This window comes from Leuciscus leuciscus (genome assembly GCF_965113295.1).
Source record: "Leuciscus leuciscus genome assembly, chromosome: 18".
In the NCBI taxonomy this organism is placed as follows: domain Eukaryota; kingdom Metazoa; phylum Chordata; class Actinopteri; order Cypriniformes; family Leuciscidae; genus Leuciscus; species Leuciscus leuciscus.
In genome coordinates, this window is record NC_138742.1 from 24,158,095 (window position 1) to 24,179,026 (window position 20,932).

Consider the following 20,932-nt stretch of genomic DNA (forward strand, 5'->3'; position numbering starts at 1 on the left):
TTTCCTGAAGAACTGAAAAGCTCTTAAACCTATTGTTGCACCGGCGCCAATAAAGTCATGCAGATAGCAGATTTGAATAAAAAAATCATGTGCAAATACAAATACAAAAATAAGATGAGTAAAGAAAACGGGGTTCTTAATTTTAATAATCACCCTTTATTAATATATGAACACAGAAACCCCGTTAACAGTTAATGTTGCGTTTCCCATTCCATAGTAAAATAATAGCCGCGTCGCGTCGACAACTCGAGGTATCGCACACGCACGCGCGTCTCAGTTTAAGGCCAGCATCATTGTTTAAGGACATTATGGAATTGAGATAATGTCTGTACTATGTTATGATTACACTGTACAATTAAATAATAGTTGCTGAGTCTGTGATCTGAACACTTTACCTCAGAGTGTCCGTTAACTGAATGAATTGAGAATATCACCTGAAAATCCGATAACATCAGCAATTTTCATTCAAGCAGCTGATTTCTGTAAATTAATGTAAAATTAAATGTATATTGCAGCACAGGGTGAAATCATTTACGATGATTTGAGACAAATATAATGTAAAGTTAATATAAAACGATGTAAATGACGCTCTGTGTCGCGGCAGGATTTTGAACATGGTCCTGAGCCGTTGCTGGGCGTCGCAGCCGCCGGTGTGTGTACACTCATAGAGAATGTGTTCGAATTTTAAAGACGTGGCTCTGCGCTTCTCGTCCGGTGTGCGACCATCTTTAAGATGCTGTTTTCTTTGAAGCCGAAGAACTCTGTTCTTAATACTGGCGAGCTTACTTTTTTCGGGTGTGGACAGAGTGTTCCACTCTAGCTGCGCGGGCGCGGACGAGCACTGCGTCGTCTTCTTATTTGACAGGTGTCAGCGGGTGCAATACTGCCACCTGAGAGGTCAACCAGGTACTGGCGCTGGAGTATTTACGTGTCATGTTATCATAAGAGTCCTATTCATTTTAAACATTGTGGTTATCGCCAATACCGGTATATTGTCACACTCTAAATTAACACGATGTCGATATTTCATGCTTTGAATATCACGATTATCGTCAACACCGGTATATTGCGACACCCCTAGCGCAGATACAGTGTTTTCTCGTGTGGCTCACGCACATGCCGCACTGTCTTCACTCAGTCGCACGCTTCAATCTGTTGAGGATATTGGCTGACATACTACTGACTGACTAGGCTACTATAGATGCTGTATCTGTGCTCTTTACGCTCTACGCTACACTCATTCACTGAGGCATAATGTTATATGAAGACCGGTCTCTAGACATGCATCACTATCTCCTAGCAGTTAATTTCACATTCAAAATGCACTAAAACTACCAAAACACTTAATTCATGTATCAAATCAGCTCATTCTTCCTCAACACTAGCAGAGGTTTCACACAAACACACTCCTAAAACAAAAAAACACAAAACATCTGGTAGCATTATACAATGTTTTCTTTATCTTTACAAAACAAGAATGACACTACTGCAGTAATCATGCTTATGTTACATGGTCAATGTTTGCATTACAGTACAACAATTTTCCTAAGTTTTCACTTTTATGGTAATGAAATTGAAATGGTAACCACTTTTGTAGGTGTTCAGTTACATCTAATTGCTTTGAATATTTATTTACTAATTCTGAATCTCTATCCTTGCAGAAGTTTTGCCCTACTGAAGGGAATCCTGCCGGACAGAAATGCTGCTCAACACCTGTGATCATGTATGCAGTGCTAATTATGTAATAAGTCATGTTACCTTTACCATGTACCTATCCTATATAAATTGATGTATTCTTTTTGCCGGTGGGATTCTCTGTGATTGATATGAGGTCCTCCCGGCAGTGATTAAAGCTTATTCAAAGGCATCATTTGGAGTCTTTCTGATCACTGCTGTGTCTCAGTGCTGAAGTGGATCTCTACTGTCTAGCCTATCACTTGGGAATTAAAATAAGATATCTAGAGACCTGTGGACAGACGTCTAGTAGAGTATAAATTTGTAGGTGTCTAGAAGCAGACGGCAGGTTAATTTAAAGGGTATCAATAGACTGGTTTCTTGTATACAAACAATACTCGAGGTGCGCATTCAGAGTTCTGCATGCACCTCACGGGAGGTAACAGTCATTTATGCTGAGAAAAGAGGTAGATGCAAATATCTCCAGGTAGCCTAAAACATCTGTTCTGCCCAATTATTATCACCATTAATGAACCCCACAAAAATATTATATCGTTTCAGTACTTGGAGGTGCATGCAATTCTTGGCATGTAAAGTTATGTAGAACTCTGCAATTAACGTAGATTTCGTATTGGTTGTGAATTGACTCAATTCAAAATTTCAGAGTTGGATCTGTTTGTGTGTTTACATAACATTGTGTAAAACGTTAGCTAACAACAGTTGACTAGTAGGCTAAGTTATAACGTTTATCAGGTCTCTGAATGAAATTGTCCAAATAAGTTTGCTAATCATAAAAACCTGACACACCCTATGAATTTATGAACTTAGCCTACCTGGTTTTGTTGGTTGTTGAGCCTTTCTATCCTAAATGTTTACGACAAGGCTACGTCACAACACAACCCACCACATTTGAAAGAAATTTTGGACTGTAAGCATACTGTACAAGACATGAGATGTGTGACAGCTAGCTATAGGCGTGTGACTGAGGAAATGGCTAGCATCAATTACTTTGGAAGCCTAGGAAGCGCGGACTCCGCCGCTTTATATTAAGAAATTAACTCTCAGTAATGGTGAGACATTACCAGATCCCTACGCTATTTCAGACCAAGAAAGGATCACAGATATGTCCAAGTGGCCAGCAGTCATATGGCCCGATATATACACATTTAAATTGACTCTTTTCTATTTTAATATATTTATTATTATAAAATGTAATTTATTCCTGTATCAAAGCTGAATTTTCAGCATCATTACTCCAGTCTTCAGTGTCACAAGATCCTTCAGAAATCATTCTAATATGGTAATTTGACAAAACATTCATTATCAATGTTGAAAACTTGTGTACCTTTTTTTTCAGGATTCTTTGATGAATAGAAAGTTCAAAAGAACAGCATTTATTTGAAATGGAATCTTTTGTAACATTATAAATGTCTTTAGTGTAACTTTAAATCAATTTAATTCATCATTGATGAATAATAAAAGTATTGATTTCTTACATTTTAAATCAATCTTTTTGGCGGTTAGTGCAGTCATCTCTGCTAGATATGCCGTAAAGAGTGCTGCTTTCTTCACCCTAGTTGTGCGTGCATCTCTGTGATGAAGTTGCACAGAAACCTGTCTATTATGTAAAATCCACTCACAATCACCCTAAAATGATAAAAAATACACCCACTTTTTATTTTATTTTATCCCCATTAAACCAAAGCAGTTTCATTAGACATGCCATTTTTAATCTCTGAGCAGTGTGACATCATACTGTTCAGGCCCCGCCCACTGCCGCTGATTGACAGTCTTGCATTACCATAGTTTCTGTCCTCAGTGAGTTTTAAACTATCCGCCATTTCTCCTTGCTCGAGCAGCTGTAGTGACAATGGCCCTCATTTATCAATCTTGCGTAGAAACGGGCGTATATGTTGGCGTAAGATTATGCTTACACTCCTCTCATCGCCTGATTTATGAAGCTGTGCGTACCTTTGAAATCCAGGTGTACGCAATACCTGCCCTTGATAAATGCCGCGGCTGAAAACGATCGTCATTAGAATAACACGCCCCTATATATTCAAGTCTCCGCTTCCCCCACGCCCTCATTTTACGCCATGGACACACGGAAGACGGCAAAGAAGAGAAACTTCTTTGAGAAAGAGAAAGCGAAACCAGGGAAGTGGAAAGAAACAAAATTGATTTCTAGATTTTTATTATTAATGACACTTATTGTTATTTAGAAGAAGAATGTCGTTATTATTATTATTTGTATTATTAGGCTATTATTATTTAAAAGAAGAATGTCATTTTTATTATTTTGTCAGTCTGAATAATTTTGTTGGTCATTGAAAGCCTTTCATTACTGAAGCCAGTCCGTGCACACCTGCCGGGCCTAACCCTGGCCTAACCATCGTTTCAAAGAATAGTACAACGGCGAGCGCGTCGAGTATAAACGCCTCGTCCGTTTGGGGAGGTGCGCGCGCAGTCTGTGGAGACTCGCGCTGCGGAGCCAGGCGAAAGTATTTAACAAGGCTTGAAACGTCAGGTAAAGCGCACAGGCTCGCAACTGAAGGAATACATATGCCTACAAATCAAATGCTTTGGTAAAGTCACACAACTTAAACATTGAAGTCCATGTTGCACAAAAATAAACACTGAAGTTTATAATTAGCCTACTATGTTTTTTTTTTTTTTTTTTTTACAGTGGGTCATAATATATCATATCTTTTAGTTTGTCAGTGCGTTTTGTGGTGTTAGGAATTGTTTTTCTGCGCATTCCCGCACTCAAAACGTGCGTACACCACCTCCTGAGCTGGCGTAGGATTTGAGCGTGCCGTACGCCAACGTTCATATTGATAAATCTCAAAGTCACCGTGGTTTTGGGTGTACGCCAGGTGTACGCTGGAAATTTGGTGTACGCACTTTTGATAAATGAGGGCCATTGTGTCGTAAGGTGTTCTGTTGTTGGATGTAAGAGTGAACATAAGAGTCTTCATTGTCTCCCATCATCCAAGCAACCGAGGATGCAGTGGATTAGTTTTATTTTTACGGTAATGTGCTGCAAATATACCTAAATTCATTTTTGTCTGCGCAAATCATTTCACTCCATACTGCTTTGTGAATGAGGGTCAGAACAAAGGGTCAATACAAAACACAGGCTTTGTTAATAGGTTGTTACTCAAGAATGTCTCGAGTGATACTGGTCACGGCAGTAATGGAAAGGAGAGCGCACACTTTATTACAGTTCATAGGAGTTATTTTATGGATATAAAGTTTACCAGTTTATTAAGCAGGGTCAGAATCAAACAATTGCCTCAAAAAACATTTTATCTGTGCTCAGATTCAAACAATGCTTTCAGATCATGCACATAGCAAGTCAATATTATAAACACTACAGATCATTCCTTAGACACTACATCAAAAAATGGAGAACACAGAATCCAAAGCATGCAGTTACAGAAAAAAGTAGGTATATTGTAACAAAGTAAACATAAAAAAGCATTGTAACGACAACTTGCAGTAGTAAGCAAGTTTAGAACGCGTACAGAGTCCATGCAGACGGATGTAGATACAAACAAATGTCTTTCTTTATTACTTGTGCTCCATTAAACTTGATCTCAAAACTTCTTGTGGCCTTTCCTTGTTCACATGTACACACAAAGCCATACCTTGCAGACAGCATAAGACTAAAATCCACCTTGCTAGCTACTGTGGTCAAAAACTGTGTGCTTCCCAACAAAAACTTTACCATACAACAAATGGCTCCTACACATTATTCAGTACAATACAATACTTGCAGTGAATACAGTATACAAATGATTCACCTTACTCCTATTATCAAAGGCAACGGTTTTGGAAATCCATTACATAATGTATTTAATGTCTGTATATTCAACACATACTGTGAAAAGTGACCCAACTGCAAAAGCCAAACAGGTCACAGTAAAAAATCTAAATGAAAAGCATGGTACAGTCACTCAGAATAGTTGTGAACTTGTGCAACTGCAAAATCACGGTCAGTGAGAGAGTTTGATTCTGCTTCAGCATCATGTCTTCATGTTTGATCCGGCCGGAGTACTTTGTCCACATCACAGATAATGACTTCTCTGCAGGCAAAGGGAAAAACCCTAAAGCAGATCCAGCCTTGACAACATTCTCTTTCTCGTCCTCATCCTCTTCCTCCTTGTTCACCACCTCTTACTCATTCTCGTCCTCCTCTCCCTCTTATATTGTTTCCATCCATTGTTGGTATCAACATTCAGTGCAACATTTTGAGTTTGTAAAAGGAAATGCTTCAGCTTTATCTTTTCTGACTGCAACTGTGCATGGATTGTGCAGTCGCATGAAATCAAGCCAATCTGAATTTAAATCTGTTTTCCTGTTATGTTTGTTATTTTGGCATGCAAAAATTTATAGTTTTGAACAAAATCATTATGTTCATTATTAATCAATGTTTAATCAAGAAATATGAAAGAGAGGGGAAGGTCTGAAGCATGGCATTCAGGGGCGTCAGACTTGGGGTAAAACCAGTACTGATTACCAGGGCCCCAATATTTTTTATTTTACCTGGATATTTTCATTTCCTAATAAAATTTCCTAATGAATTTCAGCTGAAATGTAAAGTTGGTGTATTGGCTGAATAACTTGGTTGATTGACTGACTACATTTTGTATACAAAAAAGGGTACTATACGGTTATCCGGACCACATGTGATGACCTACCCCAACCCCGCCCCTAAACCTACCCGTCACTGGGGTTACGACCAACCAAGAGCGGTTGTGGTCACGTGTGGTCAGGTGTGGTCCGGATAACCGTATAGTACCCAAAAAAGTAAAGACTATCTAAGGTCTCATGGTCCCACCCCTTGCTAATGCGCCAAATGGTTTAGTCCATCTGCACGCATTTTGTTTATGTTAGTTAGTTGAGCATCTGGTGGAGCGCAAACTTCTGCTGTAAAAATGCCTTTCTTTAAAGGGGTCATATAATGCCATTTTTTGTACAAGCTAATATGATTCTTTAGGGTATAAATAAAAAATCTGTAATATACTTTAATAAAAAATTCTCATTAGTATTGTAAGAAAACACTCATTTTACCTGGTCAAAACCAGCTCTGTTTTCAGCACGCCGTTTAAGTGCATATGTCTTTAAATGGTAATGAGCTTTGCTCTGTTCTGTGCATACACCGTTTGTAATAATAACACAATAACCATAACGCATTGTTCATTATAAACGTGGGATTATGAATTATATTGAGAACGTCGTACATAGAAAACATGCCGTAATGTACCCTGAGTGTAAACCTTAGCCGCATTCATCGTGAAGCGTGCAGCAAGCGATATGCAAAGATTAATATAAATATTAATATAGAGGTTAATAAAACGTTACACTCACTTCAGTTCTTCTGGAGGTGCAGCAGGAACACGAATAGTTGGTACCGATCCTTTTTTCAGGAGCAGCTTCTTAGCAAAACCTTTATAACGTTACTGACCCTCGTTTGTAAAGCAGTCTGGTGTGTGAAATGATTCGCACAAGTACATGAAAGCATTGACGTTGATCGTGGGGAATATTCCCTTCGAAAACAAACTCAGCCACTGTGTCTTCAGCGGTTCGGATTTAGGAACATCAAAATGACTGCTGTGTTCCTTATTGCACCCAAGAACAGAACACCACAATCGCTTAGACGCCATTCTGCTACGATTGACAGCTCGCTCACGAGCGAGGGGGGAGGGGGGGGGGGGGGGGGGGGGGGGGGGGGGTCTGTGTTGAAACGCTGCTGTCAATCAACAATCGTGGGAGGGGTGTCGATTTTGTGACGTCACAAAATCGAACGCTTGATTTGAGACAGGGGTAAACATATAAGGAGATAATAAAAAAAAACACTGGATGGATTTTTATAATTTTATGTTGGTTGTGTACAGGCACTGCCAACACACATTTCAGTACAATCAACTTGTAAAAGTGCATGTACCATTATGACCCCTTTAAGAAAGCCAAATCAGGCCACCAAAAAAAGAAAGAAAAGACAGGAGAAGGAAAGAAAACAAAATGAGGGGAAACAATTGGTAACTGACTTCTTTTCAAAGAAAGGTGAGCACAAACTAGAACATGAAATCTATAGTGCTAAACTCCTTGAATATCTCCTTGATCGTTATTGCTCAGAGTTAACTGAGACAACCCATTGAAGGAGCAGAACATACACTTTCAGATGATAATTTGGTTATACATGTAATCTGAGGTAAAGGCTAAATAAATAAACTGTACACTAACAATGCTGTTTGCATACAACACACCATTATAATAGCCTGATTTGAAACATGTTTAATTTTAAATGAATAGGCTATAATATTTAAAATGAGCAATAATTAGCAATTTTATAGCCTACGTTGGGTGTTATTTATACAAAAAAATATTGTAATATCATTTAGCTTAAACTTAGTAACCACAGTAAAGTAGGCTAGAGAGTGTTGGGAAAGAAGGTTTGAAATGTGTGGTTGGGGGGTGAAATAGGGGATGGTTGAGGAACATGGGGGCCCATCAGGACTGCCTATGCATAGGGCCTGGGATCTTGTGCTACGCCCCTGATGACATTACCAGTGTTACAAGGTGATGCAACCAGATTTAAAAGGGAATGACAAGAATGATTTTATATTTTTTTTATATTTTTATGGTTAATCATTTGCTGCATAATCATTTTTATTTTATTAGTAGGATTATACAATTTGGGTGAAATATAATTGCCAGAGATCAAGTGAGAGAATTTGGAAAAAGGATCGATGAGCGTGACATTGCCTGCTTAGCAGCCAGCAAGTACATACTCAACTGGTGGTTTAAAAACCCTCTGTCTGCTCCACCACCAGATAGCGCTCCAGGCCACCAGAAGCGCCTGTGAGTTCTTCTGGCACCGAGAGGCTGCTCACTGCAGACCCATGGGTGGAGTGTGAAGTCCAGCTCTCCCTCTTATTGTAATTTGGGTGCTGATAACGAGAACTTGTGACAATAGTTGGCTAACAATGCTTTTGGGAAACGCATTGAATGATTTGTGCAATCTGAATGCTGCACCCAAACTGACAATTCTAGTATCAAAATGATAAACCTGCCAGACAACTTGTTTAGGGTGTTCAATGATTTAATGTTGAGATGATAAATGGCAAAAGTGTTAAAAGGAAAACAAGCAATATGAGGTGGTAAAGAACAGATTTTCACAATGACTTTTGGAAATTCCAGTTGTCCTAAATTACAGGGTGAAACTGGTGCCAAATGCACAATTTTGAACCACCAACAATATTAAATCCTTGCTGATGTGTCTTTAAGGTGTCGTAGATTTTTCCCTAAACCTAACTATGTACCTAGGTCTCGTCTACAATCGGCGTCCCCGAACGTCTACAGTCGACGTTTAGTTTCTCTGGGTCTCGTCTACAATCGACGTCCCCTAACGTCTACAGTCGGCATTTAGTATATCTGGGTCAATTCTACAATCGACGTTCACTATCTCTCACTTGTTCCCCTAACTAACTTGCTTCCCTAACTTTAACTTGCTGCACAGCAATAATAAACCAACAGACTTCAGCAAATGTCCTTTTAAATGCTTTAATCACGGCTGGGGGATCTCAGAGCAGTTCTCCAGAGAATATCCCATACAACAATTTAATATATGGCCACATATGTACTTATATTTTAAATAGCATGACATATATCTATACATATATTTGACTTATCTGAGAACACAATATATGCCTGCAACATATGAACATTTATGTGTCCAAACATGTGAAGAAAATATTTGAGTTCATCCATATATGATACCATATATCTGCATATATTACAGTATAGTATTGGTTTCTCGCATATGGACAACATTAAGTATAAATATGTGACATACATATTTGTTTTCCACATATTTAATAAATGTATGTAAACATACATGCATGTGATACTGATGCATTTTTAAAGCTGTGGCATATGGTTATGGTACTTTGTGGATGTATTTGTCAAAAATGACAAAGAAAACACTGCATTATTGTATTACAAATACTATATTTGGTATACACACAATACAGACACAAAATCTCCAACTATAGGCATTTAATTACAAGGCATTCAGATATAAGATATAAAACAGTACATTTTAAATATTGGCGTTTGAGGTATTCAGACATTAAGTATCATCTTTTTAAACTATTCAGACAAGTACATACAACGTTTCTATTATTAACTGGCATTTCATTACATGACATTTTGACAAGTACAGACAATATTCTTATTAACTATTAAGTGACATTCCACATTCAGACATGTGCAGGCAGTATTCTTACTATTTAGGACTCCACTATAGATATCAGACAAAAGTTAATTCTTTTTTAACCTATTGACATTTCATGTCAAGGTATTCAGAGTTAGACAATATTCTTTTTAACTATCAATTGGCATTTCACTGACAAGCGAAAACTCTAAAAGATTAATGTGTTTTCACTATTTGGTCTGCATGGGTAAAAATGTTTTCCATTCTATGATCCCTTTCGTTTTTAAAAAAAAAAATCAATTCGTCAACTCATTACGATTCAAAAACATAAAAACATAATTAACATTCAGGTTTGGAAGATTCATAAAGAGACACTTTCTCTGAATAACTGCAGCTGGAACAGCTGTCAGATGCCCCAACTTTTTGCCAACAGCAACAAAGTAGTGTGGGTTCGACAATGAAGCAAAAAAACTGTTGCTTTGTTTCAAAATAATGTCCTATGGCATAGCAGTGTTCCCCACTTCCTAAGTCTGCAACAACAAACATATCAACACTGAAAATACTGTTATCTGTGAGGACTACAACATGCGAGTTTCTCTTTCTCTCTCTCGAATGTCTTTTAGAGTGCGTAACTTCACCATTAATTACTGCCCTGTCACGGTAACTGACAAGAAGTTCTCTCTCTATGTGATAAGCTACATTGTGGAGGGCAAGGTAGTCATCTTGCTCAAGTCCTCAAACCCAGTTGTGCCGTCGATATCTGTGCAGGTAGTAGACGCGGGAAGTTGAATAAGCGTTACTGGTAGAAATGGGAAAAGACTCCGTGTTTAGTAAATATTTAACGCAATTAACGCAGCATCCGTTTTTGCCTTTCATCCTTTGGCTGCATGGCGTTACATGATGCGCTTTTATTCTTGCTAATGCTTTTTAACCATTCAAGCAATATCTTACTTATTTTATAAAACTTTAAAAGCGGAAAGCGCATCACTCATTCCTGGGAATACATTTGACATCGCAGCCTGACCTTGACGGAAATAAATATCCGGCCTACGCCAAAAGTACAAGAGAAGAAGTCTCAGCTGTGCTCAGATTTGTAAACCGTACAGTGTCTTTGGTTTTTCAATACGTACCCGTTTCGCCCCGTGGCTCAAAAGGGACACAACAAAAATAGGGACACACGAGAAAGCCAAAATAGAATGCAAAATTTATTAACAAAATAGAACCATACAGAAAAAGAAAAAAAACTACGTAAGGTAACAGTGAACAAATTCATAATCCGTGCACGCTTTCGCAATAGTTGTTTTGTAAATCGTTCTTTCACAATAGTTGTTTGTAATATTCAGTTCCTGTGAAAAATTGTGAAAAACTGTTACACAACAATATGCTGATTGATTACATAACAATATTTGGATGTAATATTCAGTTCCAGGGAAAATCTGTTCCAGTTAATGGTGTAGGCTATACACAGGTGTTGTGTAATATTCAGTACCAGTAAACTCCACCCGCTGGAACAGTTTCTTTACAGTAAATGAATATTACACAACATCACCTGTTCAGTTTTGCAAACTGTACTCACAGATTTGTGGCCTATACCTTATTTTAGAAATCTGTTTTTCTGTATATTGATTTGTTGTGTATTGTTAAGATGAATACAACTGTCTTAACTGAATTTTTCTATGATTTGGCGATGGGATGTGTAATGTATAGATGACATGAAACCACATGTGGTTGAACTGAGGGTTGTTGGATAAGGTAAAGTTTTTGATCATGGATACACCTTCCTACATACCATGGGTTTTCATGATTGTCACTTCTAACCCACATATAAGTCATAGATCTTGCAACACCAAGAAGACAGGCGTGCATGTAGTCAGGTACGCAACCTTGTATCAGGTCAACTGATGGGATCAAGGACAAAATAGACGGTCCTTTCACTCCTTTCACAGTAGTGCGATTTTTCTATAGCCTCTCGAGCAAAATCTAGGCTGCTACCATGATTTCTGCTTTCAGTATCAGACTCAAAAGGATAGACCCGTACATGACCTTGACCCTTCTCAACCACTGTACCTTTTTGTAAACAGTATGAACATCCAAATTCTCCACTGAATTGCTTAAAATTTTGAATCATCGGTCTTGCAACAGAATCACATACTGCAACCAAGGGAAATACTTTGGACCGGCCATGAATACCATTTACATTGATCCACTCAAACCCATGAGTAAGCAATTGATTGCATTCTTTCACAAATGGTGATAAGTATGTGTTACAGTTTGCAGCGTGCAGCACAGCACAGAGGGGAATGTGATGGATTTTTTTATTAATAATAACTAATATTTGTTTTTCTTGCAGGAACAACATATGCTTTTGAATTTTAAATTACAGTGGGGAGAACAAGTATTTGATACACTGCCGATTTTGCAGGTTTTCCCACTTACAAAGCATGTAGAGGTCTGTATTTTTTATCAGAGGTACACTTCAACTGTGAGAGACAGAATCTAAAACAAAAATCCAGAAAATCACATTGTATGATTTTTAAATAATGAATTTGCATTTTATTGCATGACATAAGTATTTTATCACCTACCAACCAGTAGGAATTCCGGCTCTCACAGACCTGTTAGTTTTTCTTTAAGAAGCCCTCCTGTTCTCATTACCTGTATTAACTGCACCTGTTTGAACTCGTACAGGACAAGCAGCTTGGTGAGAAGGCAACAACTGTAGGCGCAATTATTAGAAAATGGAAGAAGTTCAAGATGACGGTCAATCTCCCTCGGTCTGGGGCACCTAGCAAGATCTCACCTCATGGGGCATCAATGATCATGAGGAAGGTGAGGGATCAGCCCAGAACTACACGGCAGGACCTGGTAAATGACCTGAAGAGAGCTGGGACCACAGTCTCAAAGAAAACCATTAGTAACACACTACGCCGTCATGGATTAAAATACTGCAGCGCACGCAAGTTCCCCCTGCTCAAGCCAGCGCATGTCCAGGCTCGTCTGAAGTTTGCCAATGACCATCTGGATGATCCAGAGTAGGAATGGGAGAAGGTCATGTGGTCTGATGAGACAAAAATAGAGCTTTTTGGTCTAAACTCCACTCGCCATGTTTGGAGGAAGAAGAAGGATGAGTACAACCCCAAGAACACCATCCTAACCGTGAAGCATGGAGGTGGAAACATGATTCTTTGGGGATGCTTTTCTGCAAAGGGGACAGGATGACTGCACCGTATTGAGGGGAGGATGGATGGGGCCATGTATCGCAAAATCTTGGCCAACAACTTCCTTCCCTCAGTAAGAGCATTGAAGATGGGTCGTGGCTGGGTCTTCCAGCATGACAACGACCTGAAACACACAGCCAGGGCAACTAAGGAATGGCTCCGTAAGAAGCATCTCAAGGTCCTGGAGTGGCCTAGCCAGTCTCCAGACCTGAACCCAATAGAAAATCTTTGGAGGGAGATGAAAGTCCGTATTGCCCAGCGACAGCCCCGAAACCTGAAGGATCTGGAGAGGGTCTGTATGGAGGAGTGGGCCAAAATCCCTGCTGCAGTGTGTGCAAACCTGGTCAAGAACTACAGGAAACGTATGATCACTGTAATTGCATCCAAATTAAACAATTCCCCATCGTAAGTACACATTGATGGCCTAAGACACGAAACGAGCGGTTTGTGTGAGAAAACGAACAGTATTTATATCGTTTTTACCTCTTATACGCAGCCATGTCGAAGTGATCTGATCTGACGTGTACGCAGACTGGTGCATAGATATATACACTAGATGTCACCTTAAAGACATTCGTTCCAATGAACTGCCGTAGACAAGGCGACATCTAGTGTGTATATATCTATGCACCAGTCTGCGCACACGTCAGATCAGATCACTTGGACATGGCTGTATAAGTGGTAAAAACGATATAAATACTGTTCGTTTTCTCACACAAACCGCTCGTTTCGTGTCTTAGGCCATCAATGTGTACTTACGATGGGGAATTGTTTAATTTGGACGACGGGGAATTGTTTTAATTTGGACTCTGTGCTTGTGTTTTGAGATAATGACCATAGACCTGCATTATATGACTGACAGACAAGAACGGTTTGACCTAAAAATATCAAAATTGAAACTACTGCGGAAAAAAAGACACCTACATCTTGGATGCCCTTGAGGTAAGCTAAAACATACCAAAAATTAATTTCAAAGTGAACTATGCCTTTAACCACCTCATATTGCTTGTTTTCCTTTTAACACTTTTGCCATTTGTCATCTCAACATTAAATCATTGAACACCCTAAACAAGTTGTCTGGCAGGTTTATCATTTTGATACTAGAATTGTCAGTTTGGGTGCAGCATTCAGATTGCACAAATTATTCAATGCGTTTCCCAAAAGCATCGTTAGCCAACTATGATCACAAGTTCTCGTTATCAGCACCCAAATTACATTCAGCTGGACTTCACACTCCACCCATGGGTCTGCAGTGAGCAGCCTCTTGGTGCCAGAGGAACTCACAGGCGCTTCTGGTGGCCTGGAGCGCTATCTGGTGGTGGAGCAGACAGAGGGTTTTTAAACCACCAGTTGAGTATGTACTTGCTGGCTGCTAAGCATGCAATGTCATGCTCATCGATCCTTTATCCAAATTCTCTCACTTGATCTCTGGCAATTATATTTCACCCAAATTGTATAATCCTACTAATAAAATAAAAATGATTATGCAGCAAATGATTAACCATAAAAATATTTAAAAATCTAAAATCATTCTTGTCACTCCCTTTTAAATCTGGTTGCATCACCTTGTAACACTGGTAATGTCATCAAGGGCGTAGCACAAGATCCCAGGCCCTATGCATAGGCAGTCCTGATGGGCCCCCATGTTCCTCAACCATACCCCATTTCACCCCCAACCACACATTTCAAACCTCCTTTCCCAACACTCTCTTGCCTACTTTACTGTGGTTACTAAGTTTAAGCTAAATGATATTACAATATTTTTTTGTATAAATAACGCCCAACGTAGGCTATAAAATTGCTAATTATTGCTAATTTTAGATTATAGCCTATTAATTTAAAATTAAACATGTTTCAAATTAGGCTATTATAATGGTGTGTTGTATGCAAACAGCATTGCTAGTGTACAGTTTATTTATTTAGCCTTTATCTCAGATTACATGTATAACCAAATTATCATCTGAAAGTGTAGGCCTATGTTCTGCTCCTTCAATGGGTTGTCTCAGTTAATTTTAAGCAATAACGATCAAGGAGATATTCAAGGAGTTTAGCACTATAGATTTCGTGTTCTAGTTTGTGCTCACCTTTCTTTGAAAAGAAGTCAGTTACCAATTGTTTCCCCTCATTTTGTTTTCTTTCCTTCTCCTGTCTTTCCTTTCTTTTTTTGGTGGCCTGATTTGGCTTTCTTAAAGAAAGGCCTTTCTACAGCAGAAGTTTGCGCTCCACCAGATGCTCAACTAACTAACATAAACAAAATGCATGCAGATGGACTAAACCATTTGGTGCATTAGCAAGGGGTGGGACCATGAGACCTTAGATAGTCTTTACTTTTTTGTATACAATATGTAGTCAGTCAATCAACCAAGTTATTCAGCCAATACACTAACTTTACATTTCATCTGACATTCATTAGAAAATTTTATTAGGAAATGAAAATATACAGATAAAATAAAAAATATACCAGACTTTTCAAGGGCCCTCTCTCCCCTTGGGGCCCTAGTAATCAGTGCTGGTTTTACCCCCAGTCTGACGCCCCTCAATGCCATGCTTCAGACCTTCGCCTCTCTTTCATATTTCTTGATTAAGCATTGATTAATATGAATATAATGATTTTGTTAAAAAATATTACATCATTTCAGGAAGGGGCATGCCAAAATAACAAACATAACAGGAAAACAGATTTAAATTAAGATTGGCTTGATTTCAGGCGACTGCACAATCCATGCACAGTTGCAGTCAGAAAAGCTAAAGCTGAAGCATTTCATTTTACAAACTCAAAATATTGCACTGAATGTTGATACCAACAATGAATGGAAACAATATAAGAGGGATAGGAGGAATATAATGAGTAAGAGGTGGTGAACAAGGAAGAAGAGGATTAGAACGAGAAAGAGCAAGGTGTGGAGAATGTTGTCAAGGCTGGATCTGGCTTTAGGGTTTTCCCCTTTGCCTGCAGAGATGTCATTATCTGTGATGTGGACAAAGTACTCCGGCCGGATCAAACATGAAGACATGATGCTGAAGCAGAATCAAACTCTCTCACTGACCGTGATTTTGCAGTTGCACAAGTTCACAACTCTTCTAAGTCACTGTAACATGCTTTTCATTTAGAGTTTTTCACTGTGACCTGTTTGGCTTTTGCAGTTGGGTCACTTTTCACACAATGTGTTGAATATACAGACTTGCCGTTGCCGTTGATAATAGGAGTAAGGTGAATTAAATCATTTATCGGGGTTCAAGCAGTTAAGGCCTTTAAGGCCTTTAAGCACACAAGCATCAAAAGACATTAAGTTTTATTTAGCAAGCATTTAACAACTGCCATCATAGATGAAAAAGTCAATTTACAGCCAATACAGGCAGTTTACCATAGGAAATATATGGTTTTAAAGCGTTTTTACAGTTATAGCACCTTTTTGCCTGAGTCTTCTTACAGTCTTGCCTGATCTCCACCACTTTTATTAGTAGTACTCAAAGTGTGCCCATATATATGTGTCAAATTTGTTGTAAATATGTAATTTTGATAAGGAGTTTAGACAATTATATTCAGTGGCGTAACGAGCCAACACCAGCCAACGAGCCAATCCACTTAAGTAGGATTATCAAGGCGGGCACCTTGATGACGCAATTGATGACATTGATGATGCAATGTCCGCGAGTAGGCTACCATGAATAGGGCAGGATATGATCATACACAGCATATAAGAGATGAGATGACTAACAAAATCAGGAGTAGCCTACGCTCACCAAAAAAAAAAAACAACACCAAAAAAACAAAAAAACACTGGTGACAGCGCACCATAACACATTGTTAGGCCTAGGTCCAAATACCTAAAAAAGATGCTCTCTTACATGATAGCGGGATTTTCCGGGCTTTCCTATGTGCAACTGCAAAGTTGTCGATTAGATCAGGATTGTGCGCACGGGCATTCTCAATTGGCCCATCGCAGGGAGTTTGATTGACAGGCAATCTGACTAATCATAATCCGCCATTTTGTCCAACAAAGCAGTCAGGAGAGTTAATAGATTAACATTGGAGGATTTAAATTTGAAAAACAAAGTGTACTGACGTCTTAGCACTTTAAAACAACATTCCTTTCCTTTTTCCATTCCTCGGGTCTTTGCGAACGGTCATTGACAGTATGGACGGGGATTCACCAGTCCCAATTCAAAACAAGTTTCATCACAATCCATCATTGTTCGTTTCAAACATGAGAGAGCATCAAAATGATCTATGGGTGAAATTGATTGGATTTAATAATTTTTTTGTCAGTTCCTATCATAATTTGAACATTTTGGCATTATTGTTTAGCTGTTTACCTATGCTTTTTTGTTGTTGTCTCGATCGGACTAACGGCTTTGAAGATAACCACAATTTTTTAAAGCTCTAAATGACACTTACAAAAACCATAAGGCGAAACCTGGCATTTTTGGTATTGTTGGACTCGGCAAGGACTCAGGAGTCTTAGGAGGTCACTCCTGTGAAAAAACACTGGCTTGAAACTTCTAAGGCTCCTTCAAGGAATTGTGCCAATGACGTATACTGAGTTTTTTGAGATACACCAGTGTTCTCATAGACTATCATGGCACCCTGGACAAAGACACTGTGTGCCAATTTTCAGTAGACTAACGGTTGGGTGCGCTTATAGCTATTTTCATGATTTTTTTCACTGTTATAGCGCTACCAAGTGGCCAATTGTCACGATTTTTTTCATGTCAACTCACATTGAGCTTATGAACATGTGTCCCAAGTTTAGCGAAAATATCTCTTTCCGCTCACAAGTTATAACCATTTTATAGCGCCACCAAGTGGCCAATTGTCATGATTTTTTTTTCACGTGACCTCAGAATGAGCTCATGAACATGTGTCCCAAGTTTTGTGAAAATATCTCTTTCCGTTCACAAGTTATAACCGTTTTATAGTGCCACCAAGTGGCCAATTGTTGCGATTTTTTTCAAGTGATCTCAGATTTAGCTCAGGAAGATGTATCCCAAGTTTAGCAAAAAAATCTCTTTCCGTTCACAATTTATAACCATTTAAGTAAAAGTGGCCCTGGTGCCATAAAATATTTTGGTTCCCCTTATCGACTGTTAATTGAAATTTAGAATTTTTCAAAATTCAATGATTATTATTGATTGACAGACTCCAGAGAATATTCTTGCAGTGGTTTGGTTCCGATCGGGGAAAAAGCCTAGCAGAAGTTTGCAAAAATAGGTTTTTCAAAAAAATGCAATTTACTCGAAATTGGCGCCCGACGGGCGAGCAAATCCGAGGCATGCATCTGGTCCGCCTCGAGCCAAGGAATCCAACGATATAAGACACTTGAGCCTAGGCCTAACGGTTGATGAGTTATGAGCCATTTCGTACTTTTGAGCGCTGTAGCGCCCCCGTCAGGCCGACCGGGGCGGGCCTTGGTGACGCTGTAGGCGGTGTGAGTACTACCAGCCCCCAAAGTTTCAAGTCTCCACGACTTGCGGTTTGGTCTGCCCGATCAGTTTTATGTCTGAATGTTGCATCATGGGAAAATTAACAATAACAATAGGTGTTCAGCACTGAAGTGCTTGAATCCCTAATAAATTGTATTGAAAATATTAACTGTTTTAGGCCTACTATAATATTATAGTATTATTTCAATAATATTATTGTAGCCTATTATTTATTTATTTAGTCATATTTATCAAATAACAGTTATTGAGTTTTGTTTGTTCATCTGTAGAACATAGGCCTACATAGATTCAGTGTGCAGGTGTTACAGATGCTATTCAATCTCTCCATATTTCATTGTCAGACAGGAAGAATTTAACAATTTGCAATGCAACAAACTTTTATTAAACATGCAATTTATAACATGTTGCAACCGTCCCCAACCCTATCAGCCATGACAGAACATCATATGCCTGCTAGACACACTGACTTTGACACATGCTAACCATGTCACTTAGAAGTCAACAAAACAATAATTCAAACGAAGTAAGTTTTGATTAATTCATACAAAATTTCAGTCACAGTATGACAAAAATATATCTCATGAAAAAATTTACTTTCATACCTCCAAAACAATTTTTGTTCAATAAATGCAGCAGCAGATGTTGAATATGTCTACTGTCTTCTTGGTGGGTGGAGGGTCTAACTGTGCATGTGCAGTATGAGTGTCATCACTCTAGCTTGTTTCTGATTGGAGAAAAATGACATGTTGCAACCATCCCCTGTTGCAACTGTCCCCGGTCTCCCCTACCTACTTTTTTCTGTAACTGCATGTTTTGGATTCTATGTTCTCCATTTTTTTATGTAGTGTCTAAGGAATGATCTGTAGTGTTTATAATATTGACTTGCTGTGTGCATGATCTGAAAGAATTGTTTGAATGTCGGCACAGATAAAATGTTTTTTGAGGCAATTGTTTGATTTTGCCAGAAGAGTCAGAGGTTCTCTGAAAGTAGATTGAAAATTTGGTTTTGTGTTTAAGGTTTTGAGAAAGTGAGGGATGGTTTCAATAAATGTGTTTTAGCAATTGAAATTTTTTTAATAATAAACTTGGAAAAGAACAAGGAATAACACAGCCAAAACCTACATCAGAACCAGGTACTAATACAAATGAGGACGAACAGAGAATGGGTGAGAACACAGGACATATAAGCACATGGCAAACAAAGAAAACTAATGTCAAGTATATTTGTATAGCACTTTTCACAATACAGATTGTATCAAAGCAGCTTCACAGTATTAAATTAAAATAATACAACAAAGTTTGTTTCAAGAGGAATTTATTGATTGATCAAATTAAATTAAATATCCCCCAAATATCCCCAAATGTGATGAATAACAAGACACACCTGAAACAAGGAAACAATTAGAAACCATGGAGACAAACAGGGAGGAAACGAGGACGACTGAACTAATGAACAAACTGAGAAGTAAACTAAGGCCATGTCCACACTAATACGTTTTCAAACGAAAACGTATATTTTTCTCTCCGTTTTGGCCTTCCGTCTACACTGAGATGGCGTTTTTATTAATGAAAACTAAGCTTTTTTGAAAATGCTCTCCAAAGTGGATACATTTGAAAACGCCGTTTTCGAGTTGTAGTGTGGACTGTGAAACCGGTGGTATTTAAAAACGATGACGTAAATTTAGTCATGTGACGCATATTGTACCAATAGATATTCATTGTGCCTGTTATGTGCTATTCACTTTCACACTGCTGCTAAAAATATTCTACATCGCAAACTCTTCATATCACAGTCCTGCAAAGATGACAGAATTTACTCACATTTGCTGTCCTGCAGCAATACATGAGAGTTGCGTTTTAGACCAAACATCTGGGGCCTCATTTATAAACGTTGCGTACGCACAAAAGAAGGCGTACGCCGCTCTCTACGCAATAATTGGTATTTATAAAGAGCAAACTTGACGGGAAAATGTGCGGTCCTTCACGCAAACTCTGACCCAGGCATACGCACAAAAACGGGTGAAATGAGAAATGGCGACACCGTCGCCGATGGAAGAAACACGTGAAAGTGTGTGAAAGTGTGTGAAACTGTAGACCGTTGTGTAAAAGAAATGACTCTTATAAATAACATGAAGACTTCACAAAGCAAGTCTTACATTTAACAGCCTACACGAACACCCGTTTGATCGATCTGCAGTGTAAAACAAACAAAATCAAACGAAGATTACAACAGAATTAACAAAATAACAAATTGCAAATTGCAAATTAACACATATTTGCAAAAAGAAAAGTGAATATGTTCTGCAATAATATTGGCATGTTATGCAATTCATCCTCATAACACATCTGTAGCTTGTCAGATACAATCAAATGG

The 20,932-nt window shown here is 38.6% G+C and overlaps 2 protein-coding genes across 12 annotated transcripts in view; one reads left to right on the forward strand and one right to left on the reverse strand.

Moving 5' to 3' along the window:
* LOC309480535 (uncharacterized protein) overlaps positions 1-1,867 on the forward strand; it is a 318,834-nt gene extending 316,967 nt beyond the window's left edge. For all 11 annotated transcript variants that reach the window (XM_082145088.1, XM_082145100.1, XM_082145093.1 and 8 more), the window contains one exon: positions 1,662-1,867. The gene's annotated coding sequence lies outside the window, so the exon portion shown is untranslated. The remainder of the gene's footprint in view (positions 1-1,661) is intronic.
* LOC309480489 (uncharacterized protein) overlaps positions 1-20,932 on the reverse strand; it is a 516,287-nt gene that overhangs the window by 414,294 nt on the left and 81,061 nt on the right. The window lies entirely within an intron of this gene.